Source organism: Charadrius vociferus, unplaced genomic scaffold (genome assembly GCF_000708025.1).
Source record: "Charadrius vociferus isolate BGI_N301 unplaced genomic scaffold, ASM70802v2 scaffold393, whole genome shotgun sequence".
Classification (NCBI taxonomy): Eukaryota; Metazoa; Chordata; class Aves; order Charadriiformes; family Charadriidae; genus Charadrius; species Charadrius vociferus.
In genome coordinates, this window is record NW_009647760.1 from 253,424 (window position 1) to 279,265 (window position 25,842).

Consider the following 25,842-nt stretch of genomic DNA (forward strand, 5'->3'; position numbering starts at 1 on the left):
CAAAGGCATTCAGGCACAAGAATAGCATCACACAAAGGGAAGTAAGGCAGTGGGACATAAAAGTTAGAGCACAGACTCTTATGGCCTGGGGCGACCAAAGTGGAAGATTAAGATCCCTTTGCTTTGACAGGATTTAGGATATGCAGAGCATGCCCAAGCATCCTCTGACTGTAGCTGAAGGTGGGGCATACAGAAGGAAGCCAAAGATGTGTTTTAAACTTCAATAAGTAATTCCTAAAGTTGGCGCTATGTTCATAGTGGAAATGCTGTTGGTTTTGGTGCAGAAGTCAGAAGTCATTCAAGACAAGAAATTAATCAGATAAGGCTGTAAGCAATATCCATCTTTCTTTCCTCTAAATGAAAATTGATGAAATGAAAATCTAAATGAAAGTTGATGAAAAAAATCACAGAATGGGTTAAATATTTAAATATGAATTGCCCCCTCCTCCGTCCCTCCAGAATTTCCAGAATATTGAGCCGTGGAGGTTTTACTTTTACTACCCGTCCAGCTAATTAATACCTGCCAGTTTACTTTTCCCACTCTTACTATTTTTGGACTACTATTTTATTGAAAAAAAAAAAAAAATAGAAAAGGGAGAGAGAGGAGGAGAAAGATAAAAGGAAAATGGAAAAAAAAAAGTTGAATTTCATCTCCTCTGACGAAAAGAATGCACATCTGACGTTAATTCAAATATTGAATCTGTTCAAACTTTCCCCACATTTTTTTCCCCCTATTTTAAATCTTTTTATGCTTTTTAAGTCTTGTTTTGCATGATGATCATTCTATTCATTTTCTCCATAGCAACTTGTTTGTATTGGTTCTTTCTTCTTTTCTTTTCCTCTTAGGTATTCTGGCTCACTGAAGGAAGTCTGCCAGTGACCAGCTTGATGAAATGGCTTTATAGGTAGTGTTAAACCCAGAGGTGAGGATATGGATCAATGTTTGCAATAAATAGCAGATGCGAGCAAGTCCATGATGCACTGTGAGAAAGGAAGTCTCTAAAAAATTAGTGACAAAGGGAGTTACTCAAGTTTTGTTGTCGGCTGGTTGGTTGGTTGTTTTTTTTTTTTAAAGCCAGGATGTGTTCAATTTTGCTAGACTGAGGTTGAGCCAGATGCTTTTCCTTGTAGGCACCCTGACAGATTACAAGTAGGGTTGGAAGCCCTGCTGCAAAGCAGTGGAGCTCATCAACATATTGCTGGCAGCAGTACTTGAGTGCCTCTCCATCTTTCCCACTGATCATCCGTAAACGAACAGTAAAAATAGAGGGTTGAGTTCACAATCTCGATTTGTGGGCATGAACCAAGAATTCATCACTGGTTAAGTTATATTTTTCTTCTAAAGAAAAAGTAGCCAAGGCTGGAAAAGAACAATTAATATTGATATATCTGGATGTTCAGGTAGAAATAAAAAACAACATCTATCCAAGCCATATGTGACCCTGGAGTAAATCAGAGAAACAAGAAAACAAGAAACTCGCATGAGAGCCCCATGACTTGCTGGTGTGCCAACCCATGTCAAGCTGGTGAGCTTTGTGGCAGGTCTGACAGCTCCACAGATGCAAGATAATCCAGGCCATACAAATGCCGTGCACAGAAGGGAATCTCTGATACCAAGCTTCTTCCCTCTTCCAGTCGGATGGGTATTTAACTCATGTTCATCTCCCTGTTGTGATGGTGGACACATAAGAATGTCATTGAAGGTTTTAAGGACCTGTAACATGTAGGACCTTGTAGGTCAAGTCAGACCTCAATTCTCTCCAGAAGCCAGAGTGGAACCAAGACACATCTGGGGTATGCTTCAATTTAATATCTGTGTTTATAACTTGACTTCCAAAAGTCCAAAAGGTCTCAGGCAGATAGGCATTATAGAGCTTTCTCAAAATCTTTTCCATAACTGCATTCAGCAGTAGTGGCTAGGATTCTCACTGTCAGGGGCATTATCGCCTCTATAACAGGAATGCTTTGCAAGTACAGCAGGAGGACAAGTGCTTTAGCATATCTGGATACAAGATTGATAACATCTCAGTGGCCAGGCAGTGAAGATTAACCTCATCTCATACATTCAGGATGGTATTCATCTGATTGATCTTTAGGGATGGGATTTGTCCCACTATTTGTGGGTTTCCACAAGGGAAGTGACTATTGAACAATTCATTCTAGGCTTACTTTCTTCTCAAAGTGAGTCAGTGGCATCGATGAAGTTCAGGACAAGATTTCTTTTATCCTAAAGAAGGTGCCTCTCAGGTTTGATGAATCATTTCCCTGCTCTCACTGACTGTATTGACTAATTCTCCATTACTACAATGGGCATCTAATGGGAATACTAAATACGCACAGCTAAAATTAGAAGGGTGAATCCCAGACAAGTTGTCTACAAGTCAGCTAATGGAAATCCTTGTGAACAATTCCTCTTATACGTGCATCTCAGAGTGTCATTAATCCCATCCCATGATAGATGTCTAAACTAGGTGATCAGCCATCTAATGAAAGTTTCTGTCTGTATTAGCATTGGCTAGATGGCTTAGTTTGAGACAACCGGGGTTAGCTGAATAGAATTGGACCCTGAAATCTCTATCATCACACACCTTTGTTTGGAAAAGTATCTCCTAGCAGTGATGGAGCTAAAGGCTCAAAGACTAGTTCTGGGAATATTTTTCCACAGATTCTCCAATAGGAAAAGGATCCGGCTAGGTCTTTCCAGTACTAAACTCAACCAGGGGATGGTAGGGCATACACTCTGGACTTCATGGGTATACATAATCACAGGGACTTTGCAGAGATGAAGGACATCATCCAGGGACCACTGCCCCATGGTGCTAGGCACGGTCCAAATACCATGCCATCAGGATGGAGTTTGTCCTCTCCTTTACTTTCCATAGTCTGTCTTGGAGAAAACAATCTTGTTTGCATTCATTCATATATTTTCTTGTCTGGGACAAAAAAAAAAACCAAACAAAGAAAAAAAAAACACCCCAACCCAAAAACCAACAACCCAAAAAACAAACCCTCCATGCTTGTATTAAAGGCTTTTTGCAATGATACTAGCCCCACAGCAGGAGCCTATACCCAAACTCATTGACTTCCTACAGGCCAGAAAACACCTTCTGGTTATTACCACTTTGCACCAGATTCCTACCACTGACCTTGATGGGAAAACTCCTTAACCCACTTACTGAATCCCCAAGTCATCTTGAAGCCAGAGAGTAACAGTTAATAAAGTGCTTGCCAAGTTTCACATCGTTTTCAGCTGACCTGTATTTTGACTTGTTACATGATTCTCAGTGTAAAAAAAAAAAAAAAACCAAACCCATGGGTAACACTGGTAATGCTGAGCGCTGTGAGATGGCACTTAAGAATAAGACTGAACTGTAGTACTGCCCCTGATTTACACCTGTAAAAGTTCAAAGGAAAGGGGAGGAGGGGAAGAAAGATGGAAAGACAGAGAAAAGGACAGAGACAGAGAAAGAAAGTGAGGAAGGGAGGAAGAGAGGTTTCAGCCTTTTCAGCAATAGGCTCAGTGCATTTCTGAGTTCCTCAGGGTAGTATCAGTTGGGAGCGGGGGCTGAGTTATGCACTTGTCTTTGTATGTGTAGCACAGGGGACGCTGAACTCATTCACCTTAGGGAACAAGTGACACATGGAATCACAGAATCACAGAATGGTTGAGTTTGGAAGGGACCTTTGGAGGTTATCTGGTCCAACCCCTCTGCTCAAGAAGGTCCACCCAGACCCAGTTGCCCAGGACCATGTCAACCAAGGATGAAGACTCCACAACCTTCCTGGGCAGCCTGTGGAGTACTCAGTCACCCTCACAATAAACAATGTTTCCTGATGTTCAGAAGGAACCTGTTGTGTTTGAGTTCGTGCCCATTGCCTCTGGTCTGTCACTGGGCACCACTGAACAGACCCTGGCTCCATCTTCTTTGCTCCCTCCCTTCAGGTATTTATATGAAGTAGTAAGATCCCCCCTGAGCCTTCCCTTCTCCAGGCTGAACTGTCCCAGCTCTCTCAACCTTTCCTCATGGGAAGTCCCTTCATCATCTTCATGGCCCTTGACGGACTCTCTCCAGTCTTCTTGTACTGGGGAGCCCAGGACTAAACACAGCACTCCAGGTAGGGCTCATCAGTGCTGAGTAGAGGGCACACCTCCAAACTCCCACCACCTAATGGCCTAGAACTCAAGCCCTTCCTAGAAATTATGTAACACAAATAATGACATCAAGCTTTCATATAGCACATTTTGCTCTCACCTCTCAAAGCACCTTTGCAGAGGAAGCCAGCATCCACCTCCCAGTTTGCCAAAGGGAAAACCAGCAAGGAATCAAAGCAATCCCCAAATCGGTTGCAGAACAGGCTCTTAAACATGGGATTTCTCAGGTTCCACTAGACCACCTTATCTCCCCTGAGCTGGAAAGGCCCGAGGTGACAGTGCTTATGAATCCTAATCAGACTGTAGCGTGTGCTTGATGGTTTGCCACCCAAGCCTACAGAGAGGATTGGTAAGTTGAGTAAATACAAGCAGAGAGGTTAGCACTGAAATACAAGCTTGCTCTCTGAGGACCCTTGGGTGAAAGCTGCTATTCAAATACATGTTATCATTGCTGTTACACCGTGGATCACCAACTGTATCTGTCCATTAGGAATGGTCTCTGGTTCGGGCTGTTTTTCCACAGGCTGCAAGGGAAGCATCTAAACAATCTGTGTTGAAAAGCATTGCAGTCAGTAAACAGGTGCATACAGGGGAATCAAATTTGAAGATACTGTCTGGAGAGTAAAAAGTGGCATTTTAAGTGTTTCAGTTAGTTAGAATTATCTGCATAAGTTCAAGAACAGGACCAGTACTTAAATAGTGACTCAAAGTACAGAGTTTTTTTCATTTCTTTTAATATTGTGTCCAAACTGAAATTTGCTGTGGGTGTCATAGCTATACTCTACTTCTTACTCTTCGTGCAGCAGTGAGAGCACGGGCAGTTTTGCACTTAGAATCATAGATTCATCGCCTAGGTTGGAAGGGACCTTTAAGATCATCAAGTCCATCCACTAACCTATCACTGCCAAAACCACCACTAAACCATGTCCCTCAGTACCACCTCTACCCATCTTTTAAATACTTCCAGGAATGGCGATTCCATCACTTCCCTGGGCAGCCTGTTCCAGTGCTTGACAACCCTTTCAGTGAAGAATTTTTTTCCTAATATCGATCCTAAACCTCCCCTGGTGCAACTTGAGGCCACATTCTCAACACACTCCAGGAACCTCCTAGACTCTTCCCTCTCAACACTATTGTATTTCTGGCAGACATCTATTAAGTTGAAGTCCCCCATGAGGTCAAGGGCTAGTGATCATGAAACTTCTTCCAGTTGCTTATACAATATGTTACCTGTCTCTTCATCCTGGTTGTGTGGTCTATAACAGACTCCCACCATGATATCTGGCTTGCAGTGATACAATTGGTAATGCCACTAACTGGCGTTTCCATGTTTCCAGGCTCAGCTGAACTGACAATGTCGGAAAGAACATGCAAAAGAGAAAGAAGAAAGTTGACAGCTCCTTAAAAGCCTTGTGCAAATAGGACATAATGCTGTTCCAAAATCAGTCACCTGGACTTGATTTGCAGTATCTGCAAGAAGCTGCTTGTTGCCTGGATTTTGCTGCAAAAGGTGGTTTGATTTGGTACCTCTGGGTTTAATGTTCTGAGTAAAGCTGGGCAGAAGCTATCAGGAAAAAATGGAAATATTGCAGGGCTTAGCCTCATCTGAGAGAGGAATTAGAGCTGAAGAACAGAAATGCGTCTAAGGAAGATCTGGCTGCAGTATTTGCAACTGCAAATGCACATACATATATACACAGGGAGAAAAAAAAAAAAAAAAAAACCAAAAAACCACTATCTGTGACTGAATAGGAGAAGACCACCAGTGAACCATGTCCTGGTAGATATCAGTGTCCTTGGTTTGCATAGTCCCTTAAAAAACAAACAAACAAGACGTTTAATTTTCTTATTTCTCTACAGGCTCTTTGTTACTTCTATAAAGGCTCTTGTTTGTCTGTCCTTGTTCTTTAAATGCCCCACTTAAATATCCAGGGATCTGAGATCATCCTTCTGAGTGCCACTTTCTGCTCTGTGACTGAGTACAGGCTGCTTCTCCCACCATCTAACCACCTGAGCATGAAGACTCATTTCACAACAAGGTACGTCTCTACAACATTGAACGAATCATCCTCTGGAAGTTTCAGCCTTCCTCTGTGCACGGAAGAGTCCAGCTGTGATGAGACACTTAGGGAGAAACCACAGGTGAGGTGAATCCTACACTAAACGACCCATCACAACACCATAATCTGATTTTGAGACCCCAGTTCTCTGCGGTGCATGTTCTGACCACTGAAGGTCCCCAAAGACCATGTCTTATCTGATAAGAGAGGTGATTTCATCACCCTGCCCTGGGCAGAAGAACAGCTAGTCATGGCTACTACGTGACACAAGTGATGGCATGAGGTTCTCTCACTATAAATGTGGGTGCTCTTTGTTGAATGTGGTGTTCTTCCTCTGATATAAACCATGGCTTCTCCCACACATGCAGAGGCAAACCTTCAGGGGTGCTTCCCTCTAGGAAGATTACAACTTCCCCTGTGTTTTATTAATCTTCTACTCCCCAGCCTGCAGAAATATCTAAACAGGTTGTAGACAGCCATGAGAGAGAGCTTCTAGCAATGACAATGAAGAGATACCCGGGGTTGGACAGGGACTGAAGTGGAAGTGAGAAACAAGAAAGGCTTTTGCAGTGGTTTGGGAAACCCTTTTGATTTCTGTTTTCCAAAGCAATTCTGCAATACTGCTATCTCCTGGGAAGCTTTGGGATCAGCCCAGGCATGGCTGATAGACCAAAATGAGCTGAGGATTAGAGATACTAGAGCAACAACAGAAAAAAAAAATGATAAAAGCATTTGAGTAAGAAACCTTCAGAGCTGGTGCATATTCAACTAGGAGACAAGACATCAGCAGGCAGTCAGGGTAACTACATACCTTTGCATAAAGGGATGTTATAATGTTGACTCGGATCAATTCCTCTGGCCATGTAATGAGAATGGAAACCAATGCCCAGGGCGCAGCAGAGGAAGCATTAAACCGAAGGTGGCTACATGCTAGAGGAAATTTCATAAATAATCAGTGCCAAGTAATGCAAAGCTGTCTGCTGGCCCTGCAGAAGGACAGAGAGATGGCCCTGGAGTTGCTCAGGAAGAGGATGGTGGTCTCCCTGGACAGTGAGAAACCCTAGATGGAAAGACCCTGAATGCATTTGGATCACCCCTGTGTCAGCAAGAAGCAATGGACACCCTCCGGAGGACTCATCTCCCTTTGGGATCTCTGCCAGAGGGCAGATGAGATCACCCCGTCATTTCTCAGAGTATGCTGATTCAAAATTCAAGTATTTTGTAGTCCCCCATCCTCTGCCTGTCAGTGTATAACACGTCAGCCCTCAGCAGTGCTTAACAGCAGCAAATCATCTGTGTGGGAGAAGGCTGGGAGGGAAGACCGAACCTTGTGGGGCAGAAGTGCATGTGGGCAACGAGAGGAAATTAAAAATGTTCCCTGTCTTGCCACCGCCTTCACTGACTTGCAGGGACCTCTCTCCCCTCAGGGCTGCAGCCTCCCTGCTTGGGAAAAACTGAGGTCAATAATTCACTTGGGTATCTTGCCGTGTTAAATAAGCGCTTCCAAAACCACACAGCAAATGGCTTTTGCTACACTGATGTCAGGAGATGGAAGCAGGAGGCAGGAAAAGCGCTGAGACCTTCAGGCAACTGTCTTCTTCATAGTTTGGGAGCGATTAAACTGCACATTTAATTGCTTTGGTATATATTTGTTTTACATGAATGCAAGATCCAGCTAATCTAATTGGCTTATTCGCTCCAAAGTTGCTAACAATGGACCCTAAACTGTACATAAATGACCGTTAAATTATTAGCTATCGGAAAGATCTGCAATTGGATTTTGAATGTGACATGAAATGAGGGCTCAGAGAAGCAATTATTATTTTTTATTTTTGTATTTTTTTAAGCAGCCTTATTATCTCCACAAGAGGCTTACTCAGGAGACAAGCGTTCCCATTAGAAAATCAATAACAGAGCTGCTGTGATAGCAGCAGTAACCTGTCTAGTTTCAATTAGTGCTTGGGAGAGGTTGATCCTCTTAACTTTCCCTGAGCCTGTCACTTGCTAACACCAGTGGAATTTTGTGCGTGTTTATTGTCTGCAGAAAATTGAACTCTCGGCAGTAAAAATTTGGGGCCTGATGATTTTTTTTCTTTTTCTTTTCTTTTTTTTTTTTTAATTTTTTTACGAACACCAGGTGGTATTGCAGTGGGCCACAAACACACAGCTGATGGCTGTAGGCAGAGATGGTAAAATCTTTGAGGTGATTTGTCCTGGTCTTTTATTGGTCCTTGGGCAGCAATAGCATGGTCTGCAGGCAACCCCATCATATTTTTTTTTTGTCCCTATTTTCTTGGACTGCCGAAGATCCCTGAGACCATGAAAGACATTAAAGAGTTTTATGGGAAATACATCAGTAAGGAGATGAGGGTTGTAGTCTGCTGCTCTCACAATTTGAGCAGGGCCTCTGTTGCATCTTGACAGAAGACTGAGGGATCTTTTGGGTTTGTGCTCAGACTTTAAATATTTATACACCAGCTAAAGCACTGAGGACTTGATATGAGACGGAAAGCTGGTTTCTACAGTCAAAACACAGTATCTTGAGATATTGTGTCCAGTCTTGGTCACCTTTTAACTGGCCAACTCCATCTAACCTGTCTTTGTGGGCTCAACTGATTCTGGAAAGGACTAGCAGGAAGATCAGAGTGGGAATTCACATTTGTGGACTACTCAATAAGACAATGCAGCAAGCAGCAAAGGAGGGAGATAATACCCCCCATGGGGACACAAGGTCAGCCATGTGTATCACAGGCACCATTTTGTGGGACATTAATGTAAGTTGTTTTTCTTTTCTTAGCTCCCTGACAAGCTCTGGAAGTTTTCCAAGGCTGACTGCCCTTCAGGATACTAGATTAGTTCATGTTCTTGGTCTCCTCTCAGAAGTTGTCCACCTGGGTATCCCTTATCCCAAGCTCCACTGGTGCAAACCTGAATGCGTCCATGTTACATCTATTCTCTCCCCACAGTTTTTTACTCCGGCTTCTTTTTTGTTTCCCTCCCCAAAGACCTAGGAAGAGTATTGCAATTGAAGGGCTCTGTCCATGCCACGTGGGAAGATGAGCTTTGCTTTCAAAAGGCAAAGAGAAGGGCAATGAAGCTGGTGAAGGGTCTGGAGAACAAGTCTTATGAGGAGCGGCTGAGGGAACTGGAGTTGTTCAGCCTGAAGAAAAGGAGGCTGAGGGGAGACCTTATCACTCTCTGCAACTACCTGAAAGGAGGTTGTAGCGAGGGGGGGATCGGTCTCTTCTCCCAGACGACAAGTGATAGGACAAGAGGAAATTGCCGCAGGTTGTGCCGGGGGGCGGGTAGGGGTGATTAGGATGGATGCTAGGAAAAACTTCTTCACAGAAAAGGTTATCAAGCATAGGAACAGGCTGCCCAGGGAAGTGGTTGAGTCACCATCCCTGGAGGTATTTAAAATATGTGCAGATGTGCTGCTGAGGGACATGGTTTAATGATGGACTCAGCAGTGTTAGGCTGATGGTTGGACTTGATGATCTTAAAGGACTCTTCCAACCAAAATGATTCTATGATTCAAGTCATGACTGCTTCTCGCAGGTCAACCTTTCATGTGTGAGCAGGTGCCACTTGCCCTGCTGTGCTATGGACAATGCCCCCAGTTGTGCCTCTGACCATCTCTGCTGGCTCAACCTGCAAAATTCATGGGCAATCAAGGCAGCCTTCAGAAAGTTATGGAAACACAACTCATCTGCCCTTTGCTGAGTAGAACATGGGAGGGTTTTGCACTTGTTACAGGAGCATGCTTTTGTTTTGATCAGCAAAGTGAACAAACCCAGTTAGGAACAGATCCACTGCAGGAGATGCTGCCTTTTCAGGTGTCTCTTCTTGACACTTTAAGGAAGAAATGAACTCAAAATAGAACTGTGCAGAAACAAGAAACAGCGTGTAAAGGGGAGACAGGATCCATCCAACCTGTCTGGCGTGGTACTGGCTATAGGCAGGGGCTTGATCTAAGCTGTTCTGAGAGCGACAGAGAGAGATCAGCATTTTCTGATGGTAACTCAACCTATAAGAACAGGATAGGTGGAACAGTCACCCTCTAGGAGAGGTCAGCTTCTTCCCATCGACCAGAAAGAGTCCCCTGGTGGGTAGTTTTCATGAGATATCTAGATTTTCAGGTACTTAAAGTTCAGTGAAGTATTCCGTGGTTGATAGCTTGTTGAAAACTTCAGCTCTGCACTTCTCTATGCATAAGAAAAATCAAAGCTTTCTCTTACTGTCATGTGTTACCACTTGGTGGTTGGCATGAAGGTTTCCTATCCTCCAGTGCCCCTCACTGAACAGATGTTTGTGAGAAAGGCACATCAATATCCTTTCACAGAAAGTTTAAAAGTAGAGTTCTGACAAGATTAATTTCCTACTTCAGACAATGACTCCTCTATTAGAGGTTCTTGAATACTTAAGTATTGATCTGCATTATTAATGAACACTGCGGGATTCATGGATTCACATTGGAATAATGCATACAGCTAAAGTTACAACGTGTCTGACAATTAGAGAAATACACAATATTCATTAAAGTACAGAAGTTAGCTCTGCATTTATGACTGTGTATTTTGCAACCTACTGGAAGTTACTTTTCTCTGACTTTAGGCAATTTCAGAGCAAATGTTTTCTTTATTATATGCCATCTTGCTCTGCTAGTGACTTAAAACTTAGAATCGTGACTAGGATAAGGGGACTGTAATTCTGAAGTACAGGTCGACATTTCCAGCTCCCCAGACACAGAGCTGCTTATTTTGAGACTTTCTGTAAGCCAGTCAAAAATTTCCAGCTGAAAGGAAAGGTAGATTCCAAACTGACAGAAACTCAGTGTGAATTTTTTACAAGGAGGTTGATTTTTTTCATCTGCAGAAAAACAAACAAACAAACAAACTCAAAACATTTCACTTTGATTTTCTCTTAAAAAAAAAAAAAAAACGCTTCCTTTTTATTTTTATTTTCTTTTAATTTGAACTGATGTTCTATTTAGATTTTTTTCTGCTGTGCTGAGGGAAACACATTATAAAGCTTGAAAACAACATGAAGAAATTCATTGTGGGTGGAAGAAATCATTCATTTAAACTGAGATATGCTGGGCTTGTTAGTCTGTTTGTTTGTTTTCCATTTTCAGTTATCCGATTTTCTTTTTCTTTTTCTTCTTTTTTTTTTTAGTTTCATTTCAGATCTGCCTCTGACTTATTTATTTATTTGCTTACCTTTTCAGAATTGACAGCAAAATGAAAAACCAGTTATTGCCACATCTCAGTTTAGCAAATAGCATGTCGCTATCTATGCCGGGGGGAGGGCAGAAATTGCTATAGATCTCCAGATAACATTTTAATATAATTGAGAATAAGTAACATACATAATAGGAATAACAATAGAGCAATAATAATAATAGTAGAGATTTAAGCAGTTGGGGATTAGTGGTGCTCACTGTGTTTTCCACGATGGGTGGGAATGAAGGAAACCCCAACCCAATGACTTTCTCCATCAGCCTCTTCTTCTAAAATGTGCATCTTGGGTGAAGAGCAGGTTTTGCTTACTGGTCCCACCTTCATATATCTCTGCCCCTCTCAGACTTAGCAGTGCTTCACCATGAAGTGTCCAGCAGTGCCCTTTGCTGAAGGATGGTCTCTGATGTCATTATTGTCCCCAAATCTGGAGGAGAGACCATGAGATGCTGCTCTTCCAGGGAAGCCAGAGGGAGGCTGCTCTGCCAACCAAGTGAGGAGCAGCTGCTGCAGAGCTTGTCTCAGCTGTGGGATCACAGTCCCCTGTACCTAACTTGATGCACTGCAGATGATTTCCAATCTATCATCTCAGCTATTACTGGGTTGCAACAACCAGGTCATGGCTAATATACATTAGGCAGAAATTATCCTAGTGTTGGAAAAGAGTTTCATCCACTGTCAGGCAAACAAGCATTACCCTATCAGTTGGTAAGTCTTGCAGAGATAAAGTGAACCATTTCTTGGGCTTCTACTGCATCATGACCATTGACTGACAGCCTTCTCAATTGAGCTGAACCTCTGAAGTTCAACCAGAGGAACCGAGGGCTGGACCACCTCTCATATGAGGAGAGGCTGAGAGAGTTGGGGCTGTTCAGCCTGGAGAAGAGAAGGCTCCGGGGAGATCTTATTGCCGCCTTCCAGTACCTAGAGGGGGCTTACAGGAGAGCTGGGGAAGGACTTTTTACTAGGGCATGTAGTGACAGGACGAGGAGGAATGTATATAAACTGGAAGAGGGCAGGTTTAGATTAAACATTAGGAAGAAGTTTTTCACTTTAAGGGTGGTGAGGCACTGGCACAGGTTGCCCAGAGAGGTTGTTGAGGCCCCATCCGTGGAGGTGTTCAAGGCCAGGCTGGATGTGGCCTTGGGCAACCTGGTCTAGTGGGAGGTGTCCCTGTTTATGGCAGTGTGGTTGGAACTCGATGACCTTCAAGGTCGTTTCCAAACTAAATCATTCTATGATTCTATGATTCTATGAAGCCGTTCCCCTCTGCTCAGCTATGCAAAGCCAGCTCAGCACCAGTAAAGGGAGATGAGCAGGAGGTCTGGACTTTGCTTTCTGCTAGAACTGGGGACAGAGCACCACATAAGACAGGCGTCCTTCAAATGCATGCAGACATGTCTTCTGGACAATACCTTTCTCTTCTGATTTTTGGAAAGAGGACTGTTCAGAACTAACTTGTTGAAATCTCTGCTGTGGATACGTCAAATGTGGTTAGTGCTGGAGCTGGGTTTTGATTAGAAGCAGGGTAGTTTCATAGGCTGAATGTGTTTCTTCTGGAGCAGTGACTGCAGGGGTACAACAGCACCTACTGCAACTTCATTTGTCTGTGCTACCGTGCCTGACAAATGACACCATCTTTACTTAACTCAAAAACAGTCTCCATCACAGAATCTATGCATGCTTCACCTCAGTGAGAATAACAAGGGATTTTAAGAGATGTAACAATCTCTTTTTCCCCCTTCCCTGTGGGCAGGAGATGCAACAGACATAGTCTGGTTTGGATTTTTTTTTTTCTTTCTATTTCTGTGTTTCTTTTCTTTGATCAAACATCTAGAGAGGGTTAGGACTAGAAGACAGACTGTCACCAAGAGTTTTAGTCCCTTTTACATTAGCTAATTATGCAACTGCCAGCTTGTTTGTAAACATTTTGGTACAGGGTCACACTCTTGCAGAGACCCTTCCAGCCATCCCTGTCCTGAGTGCTGGTTCTCTCAGCCTGGCAGAGGGAACCAGCTGTGGCCCTACCAGCATGGGTTTGAACCAGCTTATCACTAATAACTAATATAACTATATAACTATAATATAACTATATAACTAATTTGCCATTTTACCTGTGATTTTCTGTGCTGGAGACATTTCCACTGGGTGCCCAATACTCTGCATGTGTTCTACAGTTATATTTAGCTTGAAAGTATCTGACTCAACAGGTAAAAAAGATTCCTCTTTGCAGATATGCACTATTCTGATGAAGAGAGACACTGAAAATAGGTATAAAATTTGTTGTTTCTAATTCTTGGGGAAATAGCTAAACAAACCCACACCAAACCAAAACAGTTTTGTGGCATAGTGTTGTGCTTGTTTAAAATTTCTTATGAGCTGATTTGAGTTGTCATCTGGTTTAATGGTCAGCCCTTCCTTTTAAAAGATAGCCTTTAACAAGTAGGTGTGAGCTGTTTCTCTTCCTGCATAAGAAGGGCCATGTGAGATCTCAGCTTTCTGTAGCCAGAAGGCTTCACACTGTCTGTACTGGAAGTCACATGCGGATACCCTTTTTAATAAGCACCCGTGAATTTGCTCTTCATGGATTTGTCTAAATCTGTGTCAAGGGAGAGGCATCCACGCTGGAAAACAGGGAAGGTGCACAAGTTTAAGACTAAACCCATCATCACCTGTGCAGAGCTGATATGCCAATATGAGCCTGTTTGCCCAAAGGTAAGGTCATGCTCACGTGCACATGTGGGACTGTTGTTACTGCAAGGCCATTGAAGATGTTTGCAGATTGTAGGATTTTTCTTCTAGCTGTGCAACACAGACAATCCAGTTTATGCCACAATATATCTGCTCTGAAGACACAGGCCTCTGCTCTTCTGTCTTCATCAGTGACCAACAAGTCATGGCCAACATTGTACAGGCTCTGGGCCCTCCTAGGGGAAGGCAGTAAGTCCAGGAGATGAGTTATGTGTTATTACAATCACGAGATACTGTATGAATTTCTGTCATACCTAGGCCCTCCTTCACCAGAGCTTCAACGAACGCAGAGCAGAAAGAGGGTCTCTGCCCCAAACCATCTACGGTGTACAGTGTTTGACACCATTGACTGGCTTCCACACATCTTTGTGCATATAAAAATGTTACAATTGTGCCATTGGATCAAATTTTTTAGCGACACCAGGAAAGGCACAGAAACTTCCAAGAGTTTTCCATAAGGCTTGAAGTAAATCAGCTCACTAAGCAAAAAGAAACCAGATTCAGGGGAGGAACACGCAGCTGTATTGAGTAGGATGTTCTCAGTCTCTTCCAATTATTTCAAGTCATTCCTACACTCCTGTGAAGTTGCTGATTTTGTGAGTTTTAACATCCCTGGAGATCCTTATTCCCATTTCACCAATTGTTTTACAAGCTCCTGAGCTTGCTCTGGCAGGGTTGCTTTGGAGTCAGTGATAAAGTCTGGAGGAGTTGAAGGAAAAATGGGGTGGTGCTTCGGACAAAACATCCAGAAATGAGTGTATCCATGTGCCTACACACTGGTAGTGCAGAAAACTAAACCTGTGCCTGCCAAAAGTATTGTGTGTCCCTTGATATGGGGCATATTTGTCACCCCCTGCTCCAAATAAACACATTAAAGTGAAGTTTAGTCTAATTTCTTGTGGATCCAGCACCAAAGGATACCTCAGCATGGGCTTCAGCCTGTTCTGTTGATCCCAGATTTACATCAGTTGATCTGGTCCCTATCTTCAGGCACTCTTTGTAGTCCTGTGAGACTTTTGTGTGGTGAGGAATGGGAAGACAGGGAAGAAAATTAGCAATATCTGACTGAAAATGTGGGGCTTGATGTAAAAGCACTTTTATTAGAAAGAAAACAAACAAACAGGCAAACGCACATGGTTCATTATATAGTAATGAACCTCTGAATAGCACAGCCTTCTTTGAAGGAAATGCAGAAAGCAAATGTTACTTATGAAGAAGGAAAGAACAAATGCAATCAGCATGTGGGCTTTAAGGTTGTGTTGCCAAGTCTGATCAAGGTGAGGAAGGACTGGGGATACAGCTGGTTCTGGAAATGGCCCCGGGGTCATCTGCTCTATCCCCACGCTTCTGGACCACAATTGTTCTCTCTGTCTTAATCTTCTTAGGCCCATGTTTTCCAAAGCAGATAAGCAGCTTTTCCCTGCATAAATGGCACATCAGTGGTTCTTATGTGCCTCTCGGATTACCTTCCAAATTTTCCAGCAGCCACCAAAGGCTGCATCTAAATCCAAAAGAGTTCTCTAACCAGAGGGGGAGATGTTTTCTAGAGTCTGTGGTCTCCCTTCTATGGAGTGGGAAATGCTGGGAAGAGGGTGAAGGTCCTTGAGTCCAAATGGTCTTTCCATTAAAGTGCATAACAAAAATAGTGAGTTAGGTTTCACTCAAACTCCAACAGTTACATTTGTTTCTAGAAGTACAGTGGTCTACAAAACTTGAGGATCATTCAAAATAAGAAGAAAAAAAAAAAAAAAAGAAAAGGAAAACCCACACAACAGTTGCATTGCTTGTGTATTTTGAGCTTAATATTACTGGACTGTGTCCCTTAAGCTTATTTAAACCTTTAATTTTGTTCTCTTGTTCTGTCCCTGAGTACATATGGATTTCACAGAGGTTTGTGTTTAACAGGACAGCAGAAAGTCCCTCATAATTGAAACAGGCTTTATGCACAAGTCACGATGTTATGTTCCACAGGGGGAGAAAAACATGTTCTTTCTGTCTGAAGTGACTTATTTTCAGATTAAAGGACACAGCTGTGAGAAGAGAGAAAAGCCTCCCCTAGAAGAGCACCACCAACAAAATGGCTGCTGAACTGCTTTCAAAGGGAATGATCCTAAAATTTTACGATGGTAATACAGAGAAAGCAGAGAAGAACTCATGCAGCATTGTGGTATGTTCCTTGGGAAGAGGAGGGTAAAAAATTCAATCATTGTAGTAATTCTCACAGTTGTTTATGGTCAAAATGAGCCTCAGAAAGTCTGCGTTCAGTTGCCTTCTTCACCACAGACTTCGCATATGACCGGGGCCGAAGCCACATTTGCCACAAAGCATTTGCCACATGCTTCTCCCTTGCTAGTATGGGATGTAGGAATTGCCTTGCTCTGAAGTAGTGTTGTGGGACTGAAGAATTTGACTGCGATGGCACTGCTCATCATAGAATCATAGAATTGTCTAGGTTGGAAGGGACCTTTAAGATTATCAAGTCCAACCATCAACCTAACACTGCCAAAACCACCACTAAACCATGTCCCTCAGCACCGCCTCTACGCATCTCTTAAATACCTCCAGGGATGGTCCCGGGCCAGCCTCTTCCAATGCTTGACAACCCTTTCAGTGAAGAAATTTTTCCTAATATCCAATCTAAACCTCCCCTGGTACAACTTGACGCCATTTCCTCTTGTCCTATCACTTGTTACTTGGGAGAACAGACTGACCCCCACCTCGCTACACCCTCCTTTCAGGTAGTTGTAGAGAGCCATAAGGTCTCCTCTCAGCCTCCTTTTCTCTCAGGCTGCTTCTGAGAAGACTTGTCCTCCAGACCCCTCACTAGCTTCGTTGCCCTTCTCTGGACATGCTCCAACACCTCAATGTCATTCTTGTAGTGAGGGGCCCAAAACTGAACACAGTATTTGAGGTGGGGCCTCACCAGTGCCGAGTACAGGGGGACCATCACTTCCCTAGTTCTGCTCACCACACTATTCCTGATACAGGCCAGGAAGATGTTGTCCTTCTTAGCCACCTGGGCACCCTGCTGGCTCATATTCATCCAACTGTAAATAAAACAAGGCACTGCCAAATGCGAACAGATGATCTCTGAGATGAAAGCCCCAGAAAAGTCAATGAGGGAGTGGTCAAATTCTAAAATAGCACATTGCCATCAAAAAGTAAAATAGATCACTGGTCATTGCATTTAGAAACAGCTTTTCAGATGTGGAAGTTTTGAACTTTGCTGAAAGCCTCTGCAGAGTATTTATGAACACATGTGGCATCGCGGAGTGAATTGTACTCTGGTACTCAATGGCTCAACAGCCAGGCTTGTCCCAACTGATCTCAGTGATTTATGGCAGGACACAGTGATAAGCTGTTTGATAAATGGCTTCTCCATTATCATAAACTGACGTGTTCCAGCATACATTATAATCACAACTGAGAGAGAAAAAAAAAAAAAAAAAAAACAAACGCAAAGGTTAAGGGGCTGTTTGGATGAATGCTTTATTTAGTCTTAAGGTCTTTTTTTTTTTTTTCTTCATGAATTGAGGATTAGTCCCACCTTCTGCTGAAGGACTTCCAAGGTAAGCTCAATGAGCTATATATTATGGGATCAACCATGTGCTTCAGCATATACAAAATATGCTTAAGTCAAATGAACTGTACAGTTATGGGATCAGTCTTTGCTTTCAACACAGAGAAAACATGCTTGGGACAAATACAGCTATGGGGAACACAGAGATTTTCATTCGTGTCAATATCAAGGGAACAGCTCCTAAAAGGCGCTGACCACTCTCCAACAACTCCATTGGTTTCGGTGTGAGCCTGGAAGCACTTGGCTGTGCAAGAATTAGACTTGGGAGATTATTTGAATTGCTTAAATTTGCAAAATGAGGCTAGAAATACACCTTTGTGTGAACTTTTGGAGAGGTTTTTTGCTTATCTTTTCCAAAATCAGTGAAAAACTGACTTGTATCTGTGTATGCAAACCAACTCAGACGTAGTCCATAGGTACTGGGAACATGGGGGCAAAAAGATGACCTACGGGTTTGGTCAGTTGCTAACTGGGATTATTTAGAAATTATTTTGGAGATGCCACCTGCTAGTGGGCTCATTGCTATGGGGAATTTTTAATGTGGAAGGAGGGAGTGTTCCTGCGGGACGCTTTCTTTTACCCATTTCAAAGTCTTTTTATTGAACTTCAGGTGTAAGGGTCATTGCTTCTGCTGCAAGGGTGGAGAAGATGTGAGTTTGCCCCAAATCCGTCAGACACGTTAGCAGATCTGATGCAAAACTGGTACTCGTGCAGTCAGGAAGCTTAGGAGCTTCTTTACACTAAGCTTCAATTAATAAAGTCCCTTCATTGCATAGCTTCGATACACCAAATACCCAGCAGGAAGAGAAAGAAACTTGCAACAAGTTGCGTATTTCTTCAGTATGGTTCTTCGCTCTCTTTTTGGGCTAGAAATGTCAGTTCATTGAAATTAAAATTCAGTTTGTGGAAAAGGAGTGTTTTACTATAAGAAGGAGAAAAGGAGTATTTTTGTGGAAAAAAAAATCCAAACAAACAAATACTATTACTTTTAAATGATTTTGAATCTTGGAAGCCAGCCTAGTGATATTAAAGCAATAACAAAGTGGAAATATAAGTTGAAATAAAATAAAGTGTTTTGCCTGGCTTGAATTAAATTCACATGCCATGCCTAACTGCTGGTTTGTGAAAGTGATCCTGGGATTTTGAGTTTATTTCAGGTTTTTCTGACAGTCAATTGAGATATCTTAAACTTTTTTCCAGTATGGAAAATTGTTTTCTTGTTCAAGTCTCTAGGTATCATCTCTGTGAAAGGATTTAGACGATCCTATACAACACAGAGGTATTTTACATTTCAAGCTCCGTTTGCCAGTACGCAGGCAAGGAGGCTTTTTTTGCTGTGTACTTCCACTTTCTCCACTGATTTAGGAGTTCTCATTCTGAGCGCGTTGTAACTACAAGGAAATGAAATTCTCTCGCTTTCTGCTAAAATAAGGAGATTTACTCGGGGAAACAACTCCGTAAATACTACGTACTGCCATCTATAGCTCTGCTTGGGAAACACATATGCAGGGCAAGCACTGCAAATGAATCTGCTTTTACACCATCAAACTTTTTGTGCTAACCAAGGTTTTAAAAAAGCGGCTAGCTGGTTTCCAACAGCTATTTTGGGAAAAGAAGCTGTAATTATTATTACCATTGCTATTTTCAGAAGGTGTTCAACACTTTCCCTCTTGTGAATGCAATTTCCAGACAAGGATAAGGAAGAGCTGAGAACTTGTTAGAGAGATTCCCTTTATGAGACTATTTGGGGTGCTCTGGTTTTGACTTCACTGGTGATAACATCACTTTGTGCCCCACCGTATTGCAGGCAGATACAACGTGGTTCCCTCTAGGACAAACACCTTCAGTGTTTGCACAGAATCACAGAATGGTCAGGGTTGGAAGGTGACCTTTGGAGATCATCTATTCCACCCCGCCTCCGCCAGAGCAGATTCACCTACAGCAGGTTGGACAGGAATGCGTCCAGGTGGGTTTTGAGTATCTCCAGAGAAGGAGACTCCATAGCCTCTTTGGGCAGCCTGTGACAGTGGTCTGCTACCCTCAAAGTAAAGAAGTTTTTCCTTATGTTAAGATGGAATTTTCTGTCTTCCAGTTTGTGCCCGTTGCCCCTTGTCCTGTCACTGGGCACCACTGAAAAGAGTCTGGCAACATCCTCTTGACACCTGCCCTTTAGATATTGATAAGCATTGATAAGGTACCCTCTCAGTCTTCTCTTTTCCAGGCTAAACAGCCCCAGGTCTCTCAGCCTTTCCTCATCAGAGAGGTTCTTTGACCATGTTCATTTTAACAGCTTCCTGCTCATTAGAATAGTCTCCTTTCCCTCCCCCTCCCCCTAAAAGTGTGCTTTGCTTTTATCCTCGGACTAGTGGTTCTCATCCTCTGGTTCCTGAATCTCCATCAGCTTTTGGCCTTGCCATGGGAGTCTTCAGAAGATGACAGTCCTGCCAAGCTCTCCATAGACACCCATACCCAGTAACTGCAAACGTGAAAAGTCTGGAAAGCAGGCCCCAAGACTAGGACAGTGGTATTAAGGGGGTCCCAATTCACAGAAGCCTGGGATAGATCAGGAAAAGGAAGATTTACATTTCTCACTGAAGTAACCTGGGGCATTCAGGGTCTCTCGTTCATCCCTGTGGGTCCGACTGGAGGGGAGATTTTGCAGAATTAAGGTCAGAATGGAGGTTAAACACTTTCGCATGTAACGACTTGGTCTTTTCCTTTCCCCCTGTCCTTGCAAAGGGAAGGTCTCTCTGAAGGTCACCCCTTGGCAAACTGGGTTGACGTTCCCCTCCATCTTTTACTCTCCACCCTCAAATCCCCAGAGCCAAAGGGGGATGCACTCAGAGCCCAGCATCTCTGTTGGGTGGTGGGGGACCAGGGCTGGGGACCAGGGCAGAAATCGTTCCTGTAGCCTGGAAAGAAAGGTCCTGGGGGGTCCCTCTCCCTCCATATGCCAAGCCAAGAGTGATACGTAAAGCTCCTGTGATCCCCACGAGAGTGTGCATGTTGGGGGAATGGATGCATCAAGGAGGTGTGGGGAATGGGGGAAAGAGAGTTGGAGCCACAATGAATTGATGTGGTCGCTGCGGAATTGGAAGGCAGCAGCAGGACGTCACCACCGTCTCCTCACCCCTTCCCTTCCTAGACAGGAAGCAGGGAAGAAGAAAGATCAGAAACAGTGCAAAGCTCTGGGGAAGAAGAAAGGAGCTGTAAACGTCTTGGTTTGGGGCTCCATCACTCCTTCCTGCAGCCAAACCCAGCATCACAAATGCTTTCAGAGGGGATTTCTATCCTCTCCCCTGACAATCCAGGAGTTTTGGGATCCTGGTGAGGGCTTGGCTTCCTCACCCATAGTGCATTCACTTGTCGAACCTCCAGTCCCCATCACTGGCCATGGCCATGTATGTGCTGGTGCTTGTTCTCCTCACTAGCATACATGCTAGTGTTTGTTCTCCTTCACTAAGACCCCTCTTTTGGATTCCATCATGTTGTCCTCTGGTCCTGGTGTGAAAAAAAGGATAGGGGAGAGGGCTGGAATTAGGATTTCTACATGCAGTCGCTTGGGAAGCTGGGACTAATGCCTTGCCTCACTTTACAGCTCTATAACACGGGCTTAATCCTGAATTCCTGGTTTAGGAGAAGTCTCTCGGTATGCTGTCCAAGAATGGAGGTCTTTGAGCAAAGGCACTCCTTGAACACAGAAATCCTTTCACTCAATAAATACAGCCCATGTGAGGAGGAATATGAGTTTTCTCTCTTGCACTTAGGAGAGGCTGTGATTGCTGGGTTTGACGTGTGATGATATGCGCATTAACACTCCTGAGCAGCCCCTGTCAGTAGAAACCACAGCTGGTAGCAGGAATAAAAATTAATTAAAAAAAAAAACCACAACTGATCAATAACAACAAAAGGTAGAAAACACAAGCTGGTAGTCATGTAAGAGGAAGGCATGGGAAAATGCCTTTCAAGACCTGTGTCCAGCTAAGTTATTCCATGTCATGCTTCGCCAGAAGGATGTGGCTGCCTGGAAATTGGAAATTTTCAAGCAGATCTTTAACCAGACACAATGCAAGGTGTTATAGATGTAAACACAGTGGTATCTGTTGCTGGAGGGGAAGTAAACTGATTACTTACAAGCTGTCCTGCTTTGCAGTTATCCTCTTCAAACTGATCCCCTGGGAAACCCAGACATTCCCTCTTTTTTTTTTTTTTTTTTTTCCTTGCCATCCTCATTTACACCTCTGATGGCTGGGGCTGCCACTGGCAGGAGGGGACCCTAAGAACAAACCGGGCTCAGTTTCTCTACATTGCAATTACGCTTTTGGCAGATTTTAGGGGCATATATATTAACCCAATGGGACCAGAAGCCTGCCTTCAAAATGTGGGAGGTGGTAGGACAGAGTTAACAAATCTAAACCAGCTCTGAACAACCACCAACCCCAACAGCTTACTTCCATCAGTATTAGGTACTTCAAAAGAAGGTGCAAAAACTGGGCAGATGGTAGGAGATGTTTTGCTCTCCGTTTCATGTCTCCCTCATGTACTTTGTAGTCTGAGACCAGCTTAGGCCCCTGAAGTGTACAGCTTATTCCTTCTCCCCAAACCTCTCTGCAGATTCCCAGGGATGCTGCGTACAACCATAGCTATTTCCCATCCCTTTTTGATCTTGAACAGCTTTGCTACTGACGAGAGACATTTTCTGTGCAATAAGCATGGGGTCTAAACTCAAAGTGTGTGTAAGGGTAGAGGGATTGCTTATCTGTTTTGAGTTTGCTGCCTTCCTTTGTCAGAGAGAAGCAGAGTTACAGCTGGATCCAACTCATGCCTTGCCATCTGCAAAGCCCGAACACAAGACAGACCAAGGGCAAAAGCAAAAAGGTCCTAATGGAGAAGAGAACGATAGTTGTTTCTGGTTGTGTTTTTGCACAGCAAAGCCAGTGTTTGTCATAAAACCCACCCAGCACCTCCCCGAGAAGTGTGATGGGTGGGTTGGCCTTATTAGCCTCACCATGGTGGTCTGTGGATGGTGTGTCCCAGAAGCTGTCGTGCCACATAACCTCTGTTTTTGCAGAGTTCGTCAGCTTCTCTTTCCTCTGGCAATGACAGTGGAAGGTCCTGATGGCACGCATGCCCACCCTGTGTAACCTCAGGAGTCCTCGTACCACATCCTGGTGGGACAGGGGTTGCCAATTTGGGTTGAGCTCAGGCTTTTTGGTTATTTCTGCACAGTTTCAAGCAAAACGGGGCTGGGATCATCATTGCATGGCTTTTTTGTCTTATAAATAAACTGTACTGCCCCAGAGCTGAGCAGTGCTGTCCCAGCAAGGTCCATACATGCGAAGCAGACAGTACAACCACCAATGCAAATGTGTCTTTACATCTCAGTATGTCCCAGTGCTGTGGGTTCAACGACTCCCTTCAGCAATACCTTTGGAGCTATGGAGACTGGCGAGGGGAAAAAAACTGTTAAGTCAACTTCTCTGTCCCTTTCCATGGCATAACTGCTCATCCAGGCCCACAATCCAACATGATAGTCCCCTTTCGCTTGAGGACCCAAGGGCTGCTCTTCTTCACCACGTGAGTGGGCCAGGATGGAAAATGACCTGGAGGCTGGTCAAACCAGTTGATTTAGAGGTAGACTGGTATTAAACAGGCCATTGTCCCCAGGGATTACATGTTTCAATTGCACTGGCAGGATGGAGGGAAGGGTGCTGGAGCACCTCTCCTATGGAGACAAGCTGAGAGAGTTGGGGGTGTTCAGCCTGGAGAAGATAAGACTCTGTGGAGACCTGGAAGCCCCTTCCAGTACCTAAAGGGGCTACAGGAGAGCTGGCGAGGGACTCTTTATCAGGGAGTGGAGCAATAGGATGAGTGGTAACAGTTTTAAACTGAAAGAGGGGAGATTTAGAGTAGGTATTAGGAAGAAATTCTTTCCTGTGAGGGTGGTGAGACCCTGGAACAGGCTGTCCAGAAAAATTGTGGCTGCCCCATCCCTGGAGGTGTTCAAGGCCAGGCTGGACGGGGCTTGGAGCAACCTGGTCTAGTGGGAGGGGTCCCTGCCCATGGCAGGGGGGGTGGAACTGGATAATCTTCAAGGTCCTTTCCAACCCAAACCATTCTATGATATGTCTTCGCAAACTCAGACTTGAGGAGACCTGATGTACTGAGAGCATCTCTTGCTCTGCAAATGGACTTCTTTGCCCTCGGGGGTATCCTGCAGCAGTGAGTGTCAAAGATCCCTGTGCATTATGGTAAAGCTATTTCCTGTTAATCCCTTCACAGATGTGCAAAACCAAAAAGATCACGTTAGTTATTGCATTCGGTTACCTCAGCCAATTGCACACCCCAAATCCTCACGTGCCCTGTTCACTGTGGCAACTCACCCCCAGTTCTCCCTGGAGGGCACACAGTGGGAAATGGGGAGATCAGACCTCTCTTCTCTGTGTTTTTAAGGTGTGGATCATTTTTACACTCTTGTTAAATAAGGGTCTGGGGATTCATGGACCTCCCTACCTAGGACTGCATGGAAATGGGATGCAGTGAAATTTTTTATTGCATCGAGCCCTCTTCTCCATTCACACAAAAATGAGATTTCTATTATGCCCTGCTGCAGCAGTGGGGCTTGGAAATGGGTTTAATTTTATCTGTGTCACTTTCTGATACTTTTTCCTTGTACTGAGCTTCTTTGCCTGACAAAACAGGAGAGGTGTTAGCTGCACCTTGCTCTGCCTGACCTCCCCAACCACAGGACAGGGAAGATGAGTGCCCCCCACTCCTCCCACCACCCCAAAGGCATCGGCAGAGCTGCCCCATAGGGCTCACAAGGGCAGGACTTGCTACTTTGCTTGGGCTCCTTTCTCCATGAACCCTGTGGTTCCCGCCGAAGCTCTCCGCTCTCCTGCTTGCACCTGCGAGGGCTGGAGAAAGAGAAGCTGGAGAAAGAGAAGCAGAGAAGCAATCCCTGAAGGGGGACTCGAAGGGGCAGAGAAACCTTCTTGGAGGAAAACAAACCAGCCAAACAAACTCCTGAAAGACTGGAGAGAGAAAAGGGAGAGATTTCCATTCGGAGCATGCACCGTGCTAATCCAGCATAGCCGCCTGTCGGTTAAAAACAAGCATTTCAGGCCCCAGCTGCCCCTTTGCTCCAGTCCCTGCTTAACTGGAGATGTCACAGATGCCTTTGGCCAGCAATGCTGCAGTGCTGGCTGAGGAGGAGGAGAAGCTGGTTTGCCGTGCTCTGCCACAGCCAGAGCTGTTCAGCTCCTCGAAATGAACAATTTTCTTTCTTTTCCCCTTCCCATAAAAGTTGGGTTTGTTTGGTTTTGGGTTTTTTTTTTTGTTTTTTTTTTTTTTTGGGGGGGGGGGAGAGGGCAGGGAAAAGAGGTTCGGAGATGCGGAAATGAGGGTGAAAGGGATGGATGAGCTGAAGGGAATGGAGTAAAGGGGAAGAAGGCCAAGGGAAGGGGATGGATGTGCCTTGGAGAGTCCCTGGGGGGAGGAATGGGGTGCTCCTTACCCTCCCTGAAGCAGAGGGATAGAGGGTGAGGGCAGCTGGGATTTTTACTTCTGTCTCTTGGGGCAGGTCTGTGCCCCTCCACTGATGGGGTGGCAGCAACCCCCAGCAGGGAAGGAGGTGGTTTTGTCAGGGAAAGGAGCTGGTTTCCTCCTCGTCGAGTAGAAAGGGTTAAAGACAAGGGGCAGGTCCTGAAGTCTGGCAGGATGCTGAAGTCCCCCAGCTGCCTCTTCCTCCTCCCCCCTCCTCCTCCTCCATCTGCTCAAAATCTCCCTTCCCCCCATCCTCCTGCCACGCGGGGGTGTTGCATTGGTGTGATACCCCCCTCTTCCTCCCCTTCTTCCCCCCCATATATGCGTGGGTTGATGGAGCAAGGAGTTGGGGAGGAAAGAGGTTAATACATATATCTATAAACAAATGAGAAAGGGTTAATGCTGTCTCCTGCCCTGGTGCGAAGCCACAGCCGAACCGGGGTGGTGGGGAGCTCCAGCACCCAGTTCGCCTGCCGGGCTGGGGGGCAGGAGGAGTCGCTGACCCCGGGGTCCCCC